Source organism: Myotis brandtii, unplaced genomic scaffold (genome assembly GCF_000412655.1).
Source record: "Myotis brandtii unplaced genomic scaffold, ASM41265v1 scaffold363, whole genome shotgun sequence".
NCBI classification, from domain to species: domain Eukaryota; kingdom Metazoa; phylum Chordata; class Mammalia; order Chiroptera; family Vespertilionidae; genus Myotis; species Myotis brandtii.
The window spans coordinates 5,973,686-5,988,771 of NW_005363938.1; the positions used below are offsets into that span (position 1 = coordinate 5,973,686).

Below are 15,086 nucleotides of genomic sequence, written 5' to 3' on the forward strand. Positions count from 1 at the left end.
AGGAGTGGGTGGTGAACCCACTCACAAGGATGGGCATACAGAAGTAAGTTTGAGAAGAAGAGTTCCATTCTCTGCGTTTGGTATATGGGGCAACCGTGGGACAGTCACATAGGATCAGATGCTCAGTGGAACACACGAGAATGGAAGTTCAGATGGCAGAGAAGGCCCGAGATTTGGACCTGGCGCCATGGGCATGGAGGGGGCGGTAGCCATGATAAAGGGTCAGGGGAATGCTGAGCAGCAAGAAGGAGAAAGACAGACATCACTCAGGAAGCGTTCTCTGACCACGCTCCTCATGCACACTTGGACCAAATCTAGGGTAGGAATCGCATACTTCGAAGCTCATTTCTTCTCTGCTCTATAAGCATGTTCTGTCATCAAAGCTTCATTGGAAGCTCAAGACTTTAAGGAACTGAAGAAATTAAAGAATTTCTTAAAGAATTACAGAAACGTCTCAATACGGATCAAGTGGTTAAGCTTCCTGCTTATCTTCATAAACCCATTTGACCCCTCTCTCTCCACCCAGTGATGGGGATTGTTTAGGCTTTTGTTGTTTTCAATGCTTTTATATCCATTTTTCTATTAGACATGCATGGTAGATATGACCATGATCACTTTAGAGATGAGGAAATGGAGGCTCAGAAGGATGGATGAATTATTTAAGCATCCAAAAGTAATGGAGACAGAATGCAATGTTCCTTCCAACCTTCAACTCGCACACACACACACACACACACACACACACACACACACACTATATCCAGGAAATTCTGTAGGAAAAAAGAACCCAGCTTTAAAAACATGATGATGAATGGTAAATAAATGATCATAAGTGCAGAAAAATTATATAATTATTACCTGACATATATGTGATTCAAACAATCTGTGAACTATCCTATATAATAAAAGGGTAATATGCAAATTGACTCTAAGGCAGAACGACCAGAACGACTGCTTGACCAGTCACTATGAGGTGCACTGACCACCTCTTGGTCCCTTTTCCTGGCCGGCAGGCTCCGATCACCCAATGGCAAACAGGGAACTGGGGGTGGGTGGTGGGGGACACGAGCAGTGCCAGGCCAAGGACCCCGCCCCGCTGGTTGTCCCACACACAGAGGGCAACCCGTGGCAGGGACGGGACCGGCAAGTGGGCGGGAACGGCCAACCTCTTGGTCCCTTCCCCCAGCTGTCAGGCTCCAATTGCCCAATGGCGAACAGGGGACCAGGGATGGGTGGCGGCAGGGGGCGGGTCCAGCTGCAGGCAGTCGGGGAAGATGGCCCTGATCGCAGGCCAAGCCTAGGGACCGTACCTGTGCATGAATTTTGTGCCCTGGGCCTCTAGTTGCATAATAATAAAAAAAAAAAGATGAAGAGACCAGACCACTGACAATGGGTTTTTCTCCCTGTTTTATGTACTTCTATTCATTCACCCTGGGTTTCCCTTTTCCTTCCCCAGTACCTGCTGCCTTTGCTCACAAGCCACAGACAGCCTTCTGTGGTTTTCCTGCCAGCAGGGAGCAGCCCAGGAGCCCAGTAGCCAAAGAGGAAACAATTGGAATAGGGCAGATTGGCCTTCAACTTAACTCAGCGGTTTCAGCGGAAAACATCTGATTCTTCCTCTTATTTCATCCGTGTGGTTTTTGGCACGTCTTTTTCTTCCCTTGATATAATAGCATTTCTTTTGTCCAGTCTAAAGAGACAACTTCCAATCCCAAGTCATTAAATGCCACCTCAGAGCTAAAATGCATCTCAGTTGAGCTTGCCCAGTACGCTTCCAGCAGCAGCCTTTCCAGTGCAGGCCAGGAGGCCGGAGAGGGGATTTGTTATAAGTGGCATAGGAATAAAGACTAGGAATGCTTGCTTCCCACCAAGGACACACAGGGAATGATGGTTCCCAGTGAGATGCTTTCCCCCTTCCTGTGTCATTATTTCCTCCACTATGAAAGGCACCCACTTAGCAGCCGCAAAAAGATCACTCCTCACAGTGCGATGTGACAACTATGAATTATGTGTTTTGTGGTCTACGTGTTCCCATTTTCCCCCCAATTTAATCTGCCAGAAAGGTTCAACAAAGCAGCAAAAATTTTTACTGGCATTTTAATGTGTTTACTTAGCGGGTCCAAGAAACTGTTGGCAAAGACACATAAGAATTCAAGTTCGCCAGCGGGGCTCACTTCACTGGGAAAACTTGCCACCGGCGCAGGTTTGGATGACTCCTGAACCAGGGAACCTTCTCTTCTGAAAGCACCCTTCGCTCTCTGGCCAGAAGCTGTTGCAGCCGCTGCAGACCACATGAACTTGTAGGCATGGAAGTCGTATTTGGCAAAGGAAAGAAGAGGCAGCAAAGAGGGAAAGAGGGAAGAGAATGAGGTAGCAGCCTGGCACCAGGCCTGGGAGGACTCCTGATTCCCTCTTCCACATCAGGCACTGCCTCCTGAGTTATTTTAGCTGAAGGCTGCAGAGCCGAGGGGTATTATTGGACAGGAAGCTGAGGATAAAAGGAAGAAGAGCAAATTGAGGTCAGTCGTCCCCTAGCACCTACACTGAGTATCCTTCGTGTTTCTCTCCTTACCCACTCCACCTTTTTACCCCCGCTGCACACCCCAGGAGGGAGACCTGTGTAGATAGCATCAAGGTTCCCTTGCTTTGGGCTGGGTTCAACCGACAGGTAACACCTTAAGGAGACTGATGGATAGAAAGAGAGAGGTCAGGGTGTTTATTCCCCCAGCTCCCTCCAGGCTGGGCAGTGGTATGGCAGAGGCTGCATTCTTCCTCACCCAGCTGCAATCAGGCGGCCCTCCCCCGGGGTCAACCCAGGGTCACAGCTAAGCCCATGTTATGCCACCTGCTCCCTCCTCTGCCCCCTTCAGCCCTTCCTGCCTCCTCTGTTGCCAGCCCTAGAGAAATTCACCATTCTTTGTCATTCCTTGTTGATTTCCCTGAACTCTGCCCCAAACCGTTGTAAATGTTTTGCTAAATCTCTTCACTCACCCCTCTGAGTGTGCCATCTGTTTCCTGCAGGATCCTGACAGACACAACATCTTCCCTAGCCCCGTGGGAAGACTTCTCGGTATTCTCCTTATGGGCACGGATGTGGTCACCCGGTGCCTGACACATTAAAAACTATTGAGTATATGGATGACAAGAGATAAAATCTGGATATTGAATTTGGGACCATTTGTTACAAAATGAGGTCGAGAAAGAAAATTAAAAATCCAGGAGAGAAAAAAAAATCTACTAGGAGAAAAGAGGACATATTCTAGCATATTTATATTCAAAAAGAAAAAGAATGTCTGCACTGATGAATGTCACAGACAAAGCAAGCCTGGCCAAGGCCATCTGACCTGGCAGTGGAACGGGCCCCTGTGACCCTGGGGATGGCCACGTCAGTGAAGCAGGTGCTTCCAGGGCGCTAAAAGGGCAGGGTGCCTGGGGCTGTGGCATGCAGAGGCTCACGTGCTAACAGTGTTTTGTATCCCAGCCATAACCAACCAGAATACAGAATGTAAAATATACATAACTTGAACCATAGAAAGAAAATTATAAAATTTTACTAAGTGAAATATATATATAAATTGGCAGTTAGAGAGATGTTTCTGAATGAAAAGAGGCAATGTTATGATGATACAAAATTAAGCCCTCACTTAATGTCAGAGATAGGGTCTGTGTCTTTAAGGGAAACCACGTATAACAAAACCAATTTGACCACAGGCTAATTGAAATAAACAAGAGTTAATTTCCTATGACATTTCATCAACCTTTTAACAAAATGACATTAAACAAAATAATGTTATGTATGGGCTTAATGTAATTCCAAATGGGATTTTTTTAAACATAAGAACAGGTTCTAAAATTAACCAGCACAAACACAGAGATAATAAAATGTAGAAATTTTTTGTAAAAGAATAAAAATGGGGAGTTGCCCTATCCCATATTAGGTTAGGACATAAAGCAACTAATAAAGTGGCATGGTGATAGAGAGGTGATTTTACATATACGCTGGGAGGTGAAGCTCTAAATTTTTTTTTCTCAAATAGTCACGTAACTTTACAAAAAGAACCTCCACTTTCAAAATTTTAGAAATTCCTTTCCAGCGCAGTCGAGTCCACACCTAATCTCTGCACAACATCTCATGTGGATGACGGAGCAGCTCTGTCTCATGGGGTCTGGGGACTGGAGGTGCACGTGCTTGACACCGGCTCAGCAAGAGTCAATCATGCTGCCCACATTGGCCTTCTGTTGGGCCCAAGCTCCGAAGGGACCATAGTGGTGGCAAAAGTAAAGAGTGAAGGTTCTAAATCAACTCTGAGCTGCCTTCCCACCTCCCTTCACACAACATAATAAGTCTTCCCAGGGTCACAGTGTAGCCGGCATTATTCTTTCAGAAATAAGGACGGTATTCACAACAAACACATACTCCAGAAGAGATAGAGACGCACCAAATGCAACCTGGGGCCACCCTGTCTACTCAGGAAGCTCCCCATCATCTCAGCATCTCAGCGGCCTCAGCCCAGCATGGGGAAACCACACACACACACACACACACACACACACACACACACACACACAGCCAGAGAGTCCGTCATGTCACGCAGCTGTCTTCAGGTGAACGAGCACGTGTCAGCTGGTCTCTGCAGGGAGCCCCGACTGCTCCTGAAGGCCCGAGTCCCAGGGACATCCCACGATGCTAAAGCATGTGGAAGTTGATGACAGATATGGACAATCGGGACATCGCAGCCATAAGCTTCATAGTGAGCAATAATTCCAGGTTTATTCTTGGCCAACCTCCAGGTCTGCCTTTCCGAGGAAGCCAGCCTGATAATAGAGATAAATAGGACATCTGAGAAATGCTTGAAGAGGGGCCATGAAGGGACTTACCCTATTGGCTAGTAAAACATAGCGAAAAGCTCTAATAATGAAGATAGTGAGCTAATGGAACAGGAAACGACAGGCAGATCGATGGGACAGAAAAGCTAGCCCACAAATATTGCTGGAAGAGGGAGAGGAGAGCACCATTTTGGATACAAGTGTTAGTGATAATTAAACTGACAAATGTCCACTAGATACAAAGCCCTATCTAAGCACTTTCTTTATAATATATATCATATGTACAATATCTACATTAAACATATGTTAACTGTATGTATTTGTGCTGAATATACATATTTTAATTCATATCTGCCACCACACAGATTCAAACTCAACTCATCTTTTTCTTAAGTTACTGCAGTTGACTGCTAACATTATCTTCACAGTGAGCTTTCTCACATGCAGATCTGATGGCTGCTTTAAGTTCATTCGTGCATTCCTGCTGCCGATGGAAGAGAAATCCAAAAATCTTCCTGTAATATGCAAAGTTGCTCATTAGTTGACGCCTGGCCCAGCCTCAGCCTCCACCTCTCCCTCTGCAGCATCCTCTGCTTTAGAGACCCCACTCCCTTCTGATGCTTCTCAAGCCACTGGCCCTCGGTGCAGCTGCCAGCCATCCTTTGTACTCACCACAACCCTGCAAACCCCTCTGAACATGACCCTACCCAGAAAGCCAGGTGCTGCTGCTGGGTGGAAATCTCAGCCTCAGCATCGCTCATAGACTGCTCACTCCCAGGAGCACAGGCCTCTGCGAACAGGAAGACATCTTTGTGTCTTATACGTGCTCTGGCACACAGTAAGCACCTCATACATGTTGTACCATGAATGAATGGCCGAATGAGCAAAGTGAGTGAATAAATGAAAAATAATCAGTGAATGAGTGTATTGCTAGCTGGGATGGCCAAATATATTACCATGTTCCTGTGTTGACACAGAAATCTCCTAGAGACATCCAAGATGGATAAAGCGTTGCTTCATGAACTCAGGTCGAATCCTTATTGATTCTCCATTTCGTACATTAGCACATGATCTTGACATTTGTTGACATCTACATTAGGATGATTTTGACATTCTCTGTCCTTCTATTCTTAGTGTTTCCAGACATGATGTCCAAAGGTTATGTTAGTCTTAATACTCTGAATGAAGCCATCGGAGTTCCACTTGGTGAAAGAGAACAGAGTAAAGTGTTGCCAGCTTAGGATCCTGGGCTGGAAGAAAGAAAAGGTCAGCTGGCTGGGCCTCTGGGATCCAAGGCTGGAATTCCAGAGAGAGAGGGCCACCCAGCTTGTGCTGTATTCCTCCTCACCACCTTGCAGAGCAGGGCATTCCTGATTTACAGCTCACATATATAAAATTTCAAAAATGTATTGCTCAGTTTCTTTTACACAGCAATCTTACTGCTCTTGTCTATATCTATCGTGCATATAATTACATTTTCGTGTAATTTTAAATTTTTATAAGACATTATCATGACCTTTTTCTCCTATCTTCTTATTTCCAGGCTAGACATATCCGCTCTTTCAACCATCTTTATATGATCATGTTTTTAAATTTTCCATGATGTCTTAGTCTCTTAGGCTTTAATAACAAAATACCACAGATATAGTGGTTTAAACAACAGACTTCTATTTCTCACAGTTCTGGAGGCTGGGAAGTCCAAAAACAAGGAGCTGGTAGATTTGATTCTTGGTGAGGGCCCTCCTCCTGAGTTGTAGACAGCTGCCTTCTAACTGTGTCCTCACAGGGTGGAGAGAGAGCAAGTTTTGGTGTCTCTTCCTCCTTTTATGAGGGCACTAATCCCATCATGGGCCCCATCCTCGTGACCTCATCCAAACCTAATCACCTCCCAAAGGCTCCCACCTCCTAATACTATCACAATGGTGAGTAGGACTGCAACATGTGAATTTGCGGGAGGGAACACAAGCATTTAGTTCATAACACATGGTCATTCACTGAAGAATTCTGTCCTAGAAGACAACATGATGACTAATGATCTCTGAATGTGTGCTCCCCCTGGAGCCAAAAATACTGAAAGTACCCTTTTGCCCATTAACCAAACTGTTCATGCAGCATTTGCAGTTCCCAGAGATATGAATCATTGTTATGTGCTTGAAGTGCCTTTGGAACAAACTGTCCATAAATTTTCAAATTGCAGATTTATTCAAAATGACATGCCTGATATTATTAATGTTATACTTCCTGGAGTTTTTCTACAAAGATTTTTTAATTTGCTCCTCATAGTAGCCCCAGCCACCTTTAGTAGAGGCGAAAAGGAGGCCCAACAAAGACAAAGAATGTTCCTAAGGTCACTGAAGACCGTCAGAGGTGGATTTAGAACCTGTGTCGGTACTTCAGGTCGCCAAGCGTGTGGCTTCAGAAAATGCTCTCTTAGATTTCATGCCTCTGTGACACAGAAGGTCAAAAAGGCCACTCTCAGGGCCAAAATAACACTGGCACACACACACCCCTGTGCAGCGGTGATCAACACAGAGCCCCAGCCTGGCCCCATTCTGGTTGATGCATACACCTGAGAATGGGGGTGAAAAGAGTATTTCTAATAAAACAAAGAGTTTGGCAATCATCAGGGTGGCTTGGAGCAGACGGATGAACGATGCCGGCTGCACAGGTTGTGTCACTTAGCCCCACATCATTTATAAAACCACACACGGGTTAAAAGCTGACCTAGAGCCAGGTGGGAAATGTGCTGAATGGAAGGAAACCCCTGCCACGACCTAAGGAATGTGCTGGCGTCAAATATGCCAGACACTGCAGACCAGCCACGGCCACATCCTCTCAGCACCTGCCGGGCCCAGCAGCTTTCAGCAGAAATTTCCACTCAGCCCTTCTCATGCCCCAAACCCTCCTTCTAGGATTTTATGCCTAATGGAGGGGTTGGTTAATGAGAGGGGTTAAAGAGGAGGGAGAGAGGCAACACTAACCTTCACCAAATTCTGCAAAAAGCATATAATTTTTAATATCACATGACCTGCAGATTTAGAGTGACAACAACCAGGTCATGTCGTAGAGGGTAAATTATGAAAGCAGAAGCGAGATAAGAAAGAGTAAGAAAAAAACAAAAATGAACCATTGTCGGAAAATGTTGATACCTCCCTTTTAGCCCCCCAGGTCCTCAATACCACCTTCCTTCCATACACACACCCACCATCATGACCCATGACCATCCCTAATTAATTATTAGAACCTGGAAACAATGAAATACCTACTCTCAAAGAGCTATTCAGAAGCTCCAAACATCTAAAAAACAAATATCCAGATCCTCCCCAAAACTCCCTGTTGACAAGATCCCATTATTTCTAAGTAAATTTCCTGCTTTAAGCCCTTCTCCAAGGGGCTACATGAGATTTCTGTTCAGTAAATATATACTTTCTGCCTCCACATCCCTAGAAAGAGTACACATTCCCACTCAATGGATGCTGGTCCTGACCATTTTGTGGGCAGTGTTCCTTCCCACCCTTCACTTCAGGATTGGCCAGGAGATTGGCTTTGGCTAACAAGATGCTAGTGGCCATGACACGAGCAGAGGCTTGAAATGTGCTTGCACCGTTGGTCTAGGCCTCGCCATCCTACCACCATCATGACAACGTGCTTTGGGTGGCCCACTGGTCCAATGAGGATGAGAGACACAGCTGGAGCCAACCCGCAGCTCAGAACCAAACCCAGCTAAGCTCAGTCCAGATCAGCTCATCTTAAGACACATGAGAGGAAGAGGAGTTTCAAGAATAGCCTCCTTTTACAAGTTTGAGCTGAACAATGAAGAATGTTGGCCATTGGTGCCATTTGTTAAGATGGAGAAATGGGAGGGGAAAAGATTTTGAATACAAGTAGGTGTGACACAGAACCAAGAGTTTGGTTGGGACAATTAAATTGGAGATGCCCATGAGACATCCAAATGGATATGTCAAGCACATCATATGGGATGAGGTCAGGCTTGGATATATGAATTGGAATTCACCAGTGTCTAAAGGAATTGACAAACATATTTCTTGAGGAGTCACCTAGGCAACAGAGATACACAGAGGAAAAGGAAGCCTGAACATTGAGGCCTGGGCACCCCAACAAGAAGTGGGGCCAGAAGGAAAGGAGCCAAGAAAAGAAAACTGAGAGGAATATAGATGGAAACCCTGGAAATGATGGAGTCCAAGACCTGCCTCTTGGACTTAGTAAGGTTGAGGCATCAGTGAAAAATATCACCCGAGGATATTTTTTCCATTGAGAAACATCCATGTGAGAGAGACATATTGATTGGTTTCCTCCCACACTTGCCCCAACCAGGGCTAGGGAGCAAACCTATTACCCAGGTACGTACCCTTGACCAGGAATTGAACCTGTGACCCATTGATGTGTGGGCCGATGCTCTAACCACTGAGAAACACAGGCCAGGGCATGGCATCAGTGAATTTTGTGGGATGAATGTCAGGGAACCAAAGCCAGAGTAGGTTCAAGAGAAAAGAGGTGAGAGGCCCTAGCTGAGTAGCTCAGTTGGTTGGCGCGTTGCCCCAATAGACCAAGGTTGCAGGTTTAATCCCCAGTCAAGGCACCTACAAGAATCAACCAATGAATGCATAAATAGTGGAACAACAAATTGATGTTGCTTTTTCTTTCTCTCTCTCTCTCTCTCTCTAAAATCAATAATAAAAATGAGAGAGAGAGAGAGAGAGAAGAGATGAGGAGATGAAGCAGCAGGTACAGGCAATGCTTCCAAGGAATCTGTGTAAACAGAGGGACAAATGTGAATCTGCTTCTATTCTAGAGACCCTGACAGAAAAAAAATACATAAATCAGGGTTGGCCTAGGCAGGATATAGTTCTGTAGTTCCCAGGGCCTGCTCTGTCCCAGTCGGCCAATGGCCTCAGAGAATGCCTGCCACCGAGCTCACATGTGTCAAATGGGGACAAGGACTGATGAGTGTCTGAGACCCCTGCAGCTCTCAGATTCCATGTTCCCTCTCGGCAGCTCCAGTGTGAGAACATGTGACAGAATGAGGACACAGCAAGAAAGCCCAGCCATCAGTAAATGAAAAATGTGAAATAGCATGACTGTGCCAGGAATCAGTAGATTCCCAAAGGTGTTCGTTACGGAGGTTTTCTGGTTCTGTGTGACTCATGCAGTGGGCAATTGTGAGGTCTCAACACCTGACTCAAACCTCAGAGCCCTGGGCATCCCAATGAGCCAGAAGAAGGGAAGGAAGAGGCAAAGGTCTTCCTTATCTGTGTGGGCCCAGAGAGCATACAGACAGTAGCTTAAGATTTATCCCCTAGATGTACAAGTGATAAAATCCAACTTCTTAAAAATGTGGTCAATTCAGCAGATACGAAATAGCTCCCCCACCTACCCTGAACAAATATGAAATGACCAAATACCCCAAAACCCAGACTCACAGATCATTAAGGGCCCCTCCAGTCCTCCATTTATTGCAGGACGTAACCTCCAGGCTGTGACCAGGACCGATCCAGCCTCAGAATAAACACTTTCAGAGGCACCAACCCACGCCTGAGCCCCAAACAGCCACTACATGAGGCCTGTTTTACACAGTCTCTAAACAGAGCCGATATCAGCCTCATCATTGCGTCTTCTGCACACTGGTCAGAATTCTGCCTGTGAGCACATAGGGAAAGCTGACTTGCTCACAGCTATCATGTCCCACGACCCCCAGGCACCATCCAGCCAGAACAGATTTCTCCATCTTCACTCTTCCAAGTTCTCCTCACATGCTCCTCAACATTCCATGTGCTTGGTTTCTCTTGCTGAAGTTCCCGGACGAGACAAACAGCAGTCACAGGAGAGCTAAGTATTCCTTGGAGACACATACACTGTCTCCGACCGTGGTTAACAGACCTGCCCAGCTCAACCTGGCAGCTGCAGGTTTATGCAGGTGAATGAGCGGAACCGTTTGGATAGTTCCCTAAAGAGAGATGAAAGTGGGTATAATACAGCAAGAGAAACCACACGCACGGCCATGCCCCAGTTACTCTCCACCTCTCAGAAAATGCCTTTACGGCCAGAGTTTGCGGAAATAATCTATGAAAAACACCCTGAATTTATTGTTCTTGCTTTGAGAACATCTGGAAGCCTCTTCGGGTTAATGACCTATGGAACATGTGCATCTGAAGAGGCCCCAACACTAACATGCCAGTTTCCATTTCCAAAGAGCCTGTCAACCCCAGGCCAGGGCCAGAACACTCAGGAGGTGTGAGACAAGCACACCTATCCAGGTGTGCCGGAGTGGGTGGCACCACCAGCCTTTCTCCCTCTGCAGCGTCAGCAGGAGGTGGCTAGGTTACACGGTATTTATTTAACTTTGCCTGAAGGAGCATTTTAACTTGGGATGTATTTACTCATGTCCCTCCTTGTGCAAAAAATAACAGCAACAATAATAATCAAAGCAAAAGTCACTAATTATGAGAAGAATAATGAGAAGTGACAAAACTAAGTCATGGATCAATACTAGTCCAGTTCCTAATCTGGGGCAGGTGTGGGTGGGTACGGCAGACTGTACAGGTGGCCTTAGGGATTGTCCAGCCACTACCACCTGATGGGGATCCAGTGACCACAGTCAGGGACTCGGCCCAGCCCACCTGTTCTCTCTCTGGTTCCGACCTGTGGCACCCTCCTGGGCCCCAGTCGGCCTGTGAGGCTCTTAACTTCTCTTGGCTTCGGCTCTGGTTGCAGACACAGTGGAAAAGCTGGTTACTCTACAGTTCCCTCTGCTGCACAGGACACAGACTCCTGCCCAGGGCTGGTCTGTTGCATGACTTGGTGCTGGGCGGGTTTCCCCAATGCTCTGCTGTGTCACAGGCCTCTCCATCAGCCCTCCAGCCTCCGTTTACACTGTGTCCACCATCCCCTGGGGCAGGATCTCAGGGTTCCAGTCTTAGGTAAGGCCCCACAGTTGGCCATATAACAATAACCTCGGTAATATCTCTCTTTCTTTCTCTCTCACACACATACACATCTTAAACTCTCAGAGCCTCCATTTCTTATCCTATTAAGGTGGAATAACGACCATAAACTCATACGTCACAACATGCACCAAGAGGACAGCACAGTGCTTGGCAAACAGTATGGGCTCAATAGTGAGATGCTCTTGTCCATTGCCATTAGGGGTGTAAAATGGTGCAGCCATTTCAGAAAACAGTTTAGCAATTCCTCAAAAGCTTACATGACCCAGCAATATCACTCCTAGACATAGATCCACAGGGGGATGAGAACATATGTCCACATAAACACTTGTACACAGGTGTTCATAGCAGAATTACTCATAATAGGCAAAAACTGGAAACAACCGACAGGTCCATCAGCTGTTGAATAGATAAGCAAAATGTGGTACACCCATACAATAGAATATTATTCAGTCAGAGAAAGGAATGAAGTACTGATACATGCTACAACATGGATAAACCTTGATAACTTATGTTAAGTTAGAGACACAAGACAAAAAACAACAACAAAGTATTATATAATTGCATGTATATGAATCATACAATCTTCCTATTTATCCATCCTTCTATCTATCCACCCATCCATCCATCCATCCATCTTAGTTCTACTTTATTCTATTTCTTTTCCTCTGCACAATTCCCTAATTGCCATATTTATCCTGTCCAATTCAGTTACTATTGCCAAACAAATTAGAAGCAGTTCTGTGTCATGGTTACACACACACCCACACACACACACACACACACACACACACACACAATTTTCTGTTCTTCAGGAATAATTAACCACGATAACTTTTCCATTCCATTGTCTACAGGGGAATAAACTACAGACTAAAAATATTTGTTATGTTTTCTTTTATTTTACAGAGGTAGAAAAATTCACTGCCCTCATAAAAATGAAGGTCTGCCTCCCCCTGCTCATAATGGCTAATAGTGAACCAAAATTAAATACTCTTTATCGGAATCCATTAGGGAAAGATTCTTTTCCACAGACAACCGAGTGAGCTCCTCCTGAATTTTCCTGACATCTCACATGACAAACCGTCCCCTTTAATCCCTTCCCAAGGCTAACAATGGCAGCAACTCAACCCTTCACATTTAATTTCCTTTCAGAACCAGGTTTCTGAGGGGGCTCAGCATCCGCCAGGATAGTTCCTCTGGAGGGATTCCAGTGAGCAATAATGGCCTCAAACCCAATATGTAATCATTGTTATGCAAACTGCCTTGATAGAGAGAAACTCGGAGTCCATATACATCTTCTCCCCAGACTAGCTTGCTCTGTACTCTAATTAGCTTTTACTGAGCTATGGCTCCCCACATTTTAAGGTCAAAACGTCTCCTTTACAGAATCTGCATTGAAGATTTTGCTCTGAGGCTGCTCTCATTCTTGATAATGACTCTTTCCTAAAGAGAAACAAGCAAGCACTATGGCTTGCTTCTGTGTCTTTGTTGCACGGGACAGCTGGCCACGTGCAGGAGAACCTTTGCTCCTCAATTACTACCCTGTTTCATTTACTCTTTCAAATGTCAACCCACTGAAAGGGTATCATTCCAAACACTCAGACACCTGGAAGGAAAAGGCACCCTGAGGATGTAGCCTTGACCTTCTGTAATCTACGGTCTGGACAGGGAGCTGAGAGGCACCCACACTGCTTAATGGTAAGAATAAAGACTCCTGAGAATGATTTTTGCAGTGACTCAAGAAACTGGGAGATCAGTATGGGCTCAGAATAATGTATTCATGTTCATAATATCCAAGGATGCTAAGAAACGATGCTCCTAGTTCAACAAGTGGATAGTCTGGGGCTCTCCCCAACATGAACTCTGTGTCGGAATTTCATAGCTCTCTCTTTGAGGAAGTTCTCACCCACCAAGTCCACCCACGTGCACTCCTCCAGTGAGCACAGCTAGAAAGGAGTGGGCCCAGGAGCCATGTGACAAGGGCGCAACAAATGGAATGGAAAAGGAAAAGAGTCATTCATGCCCTAATAGCTGTAGATTTATTGGGCACACATATGCCCCAGGTCTAGAGATTTAGCCACAAATAAATCAAACACAATTCCTGGCCCCCTGAGTCTTACAGCCGAAAGGGGAGGATGGACATTATGCAACTAATCCATTTAAATTAATTACTTAAATTAATTAATTAAAGTATAACAAGTGAGGTGTATAGCATGTAATATGCCCTGTTGCATACTGTTACATGTTGAAGTCCCAACTCTGGGCTACCTCAGAATGTACCTTTTTTAAAGATAAGGTCTCTAAAGAGGTGATTGAGTCCAAATGAGGCTCTTATGGTGGGCCCTAACATGAGCTGGTGTCCTATAAGAAGAGGCAGAGACACTAGGGATGACACAGAAAGACCAGGTGAAGAGGACAGCCATCTATAAGCCAAGGAGAGAAACCTCTGGAAGAACCAACCCTGCCAACACCTTGATCTTGAACTCCCAGCCTCCCGAACTGTGAGAAAAAAAACTTGTCCTATAATCCATCCAGTCTGTGGCATTTTTTGATGGCAGCCTAGCAAAATAATATACGATCACAGACTATCCTGCTAGTTTTCTAGGGCTTTTTAGTAGTGGTGACAAGGAGGCCAAGGTGAATGCCAAGGTTTTGATCTAGGTCAGTAGGTCAATGATGAAAAGACTGGTGGAAGCAGACAAAGGGACAGTTGGTGTGAGAAGGTGAGCTATACTGTAGGCAATCCTCTCTGCCCCCTCAGTGACCTCAAGGTCCTTCTTTTGCATCTTATGCTTGTCTCACACAGGGACTGGTGAGCAACTGCAGGGTCCTTAAACACAAACACTCCTGCTCCTTCTCTCGCCTATCTCAGGAATTACCATGAGCTAAGGGAAGGCGCTCCCAACTGTGTCCTCCTCATAGCTCTACATGACAGGCTGTGCTGCTCTGATTAATTTCTCCTCTGCCCTGGATGTGAGTTTCCTCATTTATAAAATTCAGACATTGTCCTAGACCACAAGTTTTCAATCTGCTCTGGAGGAAAGAAAAGCATGAGCCATGATCCCTCTCAGCATTTTCGATTTTGTGTTATTCATACTTTACTCTAAAAAATAAATAAATAAATAAAATTAAAAAAAATAAATTTTTTTCTCCTTCAACCATTGGTTTTCCTTAAGCTTAAATATTTATTGTTAAAAACTCTATTTTACTCTTTCAAAATATTATCTAACCAACATATTTTTAACACTAGCATTAAATATTATTCCATTTATTTTGTATTTTTTTAATTTAATG

At 45.1% G+C, this 15,086-nt stretch overlaps 1 protein-coding gene and 2 long non-coding RNA genes across 3 annotated transcripts in view; all 3 read right to left on the reverse strand.

Annotated features, from left to right (window-relative positions):
* Positions 1 to 15,086, reverse strand: part of WBSCR17 (Williams-Beuren syndrome chromosome region 17) — a 421,415-nt gene that overhangs the window by 273,973 nt on the left and 132,356 nt on the right. The window lies entirely within an intron of this gene.
* Positions 2,082 to 2,680, reverse strand: LOC106727100. Its single transcript, XR_001363259.1, has 2 exons — positions 2,573 to 2,680; positions 2,082 to 2,488 (listed from the first exon to the last, which is right to left on the reverse strand). It is a non-coding gene; the product is annotated as an uncharacterized LOC106727100 (long non-coding RNA).
* On the reverse strand, positions 3,786 to 5,273 carry LOC106727101. Its single transcript, XR_001363260.1, has 2 exons — positions 5,206 to 5,273; positions 3,786 to 4,815 (listed from the first exon to the last, which is right to left on the reverse strand). It is a non-coding gene; the product is annotated as an uncharacterized LOC106727101 (long non-coding RNA).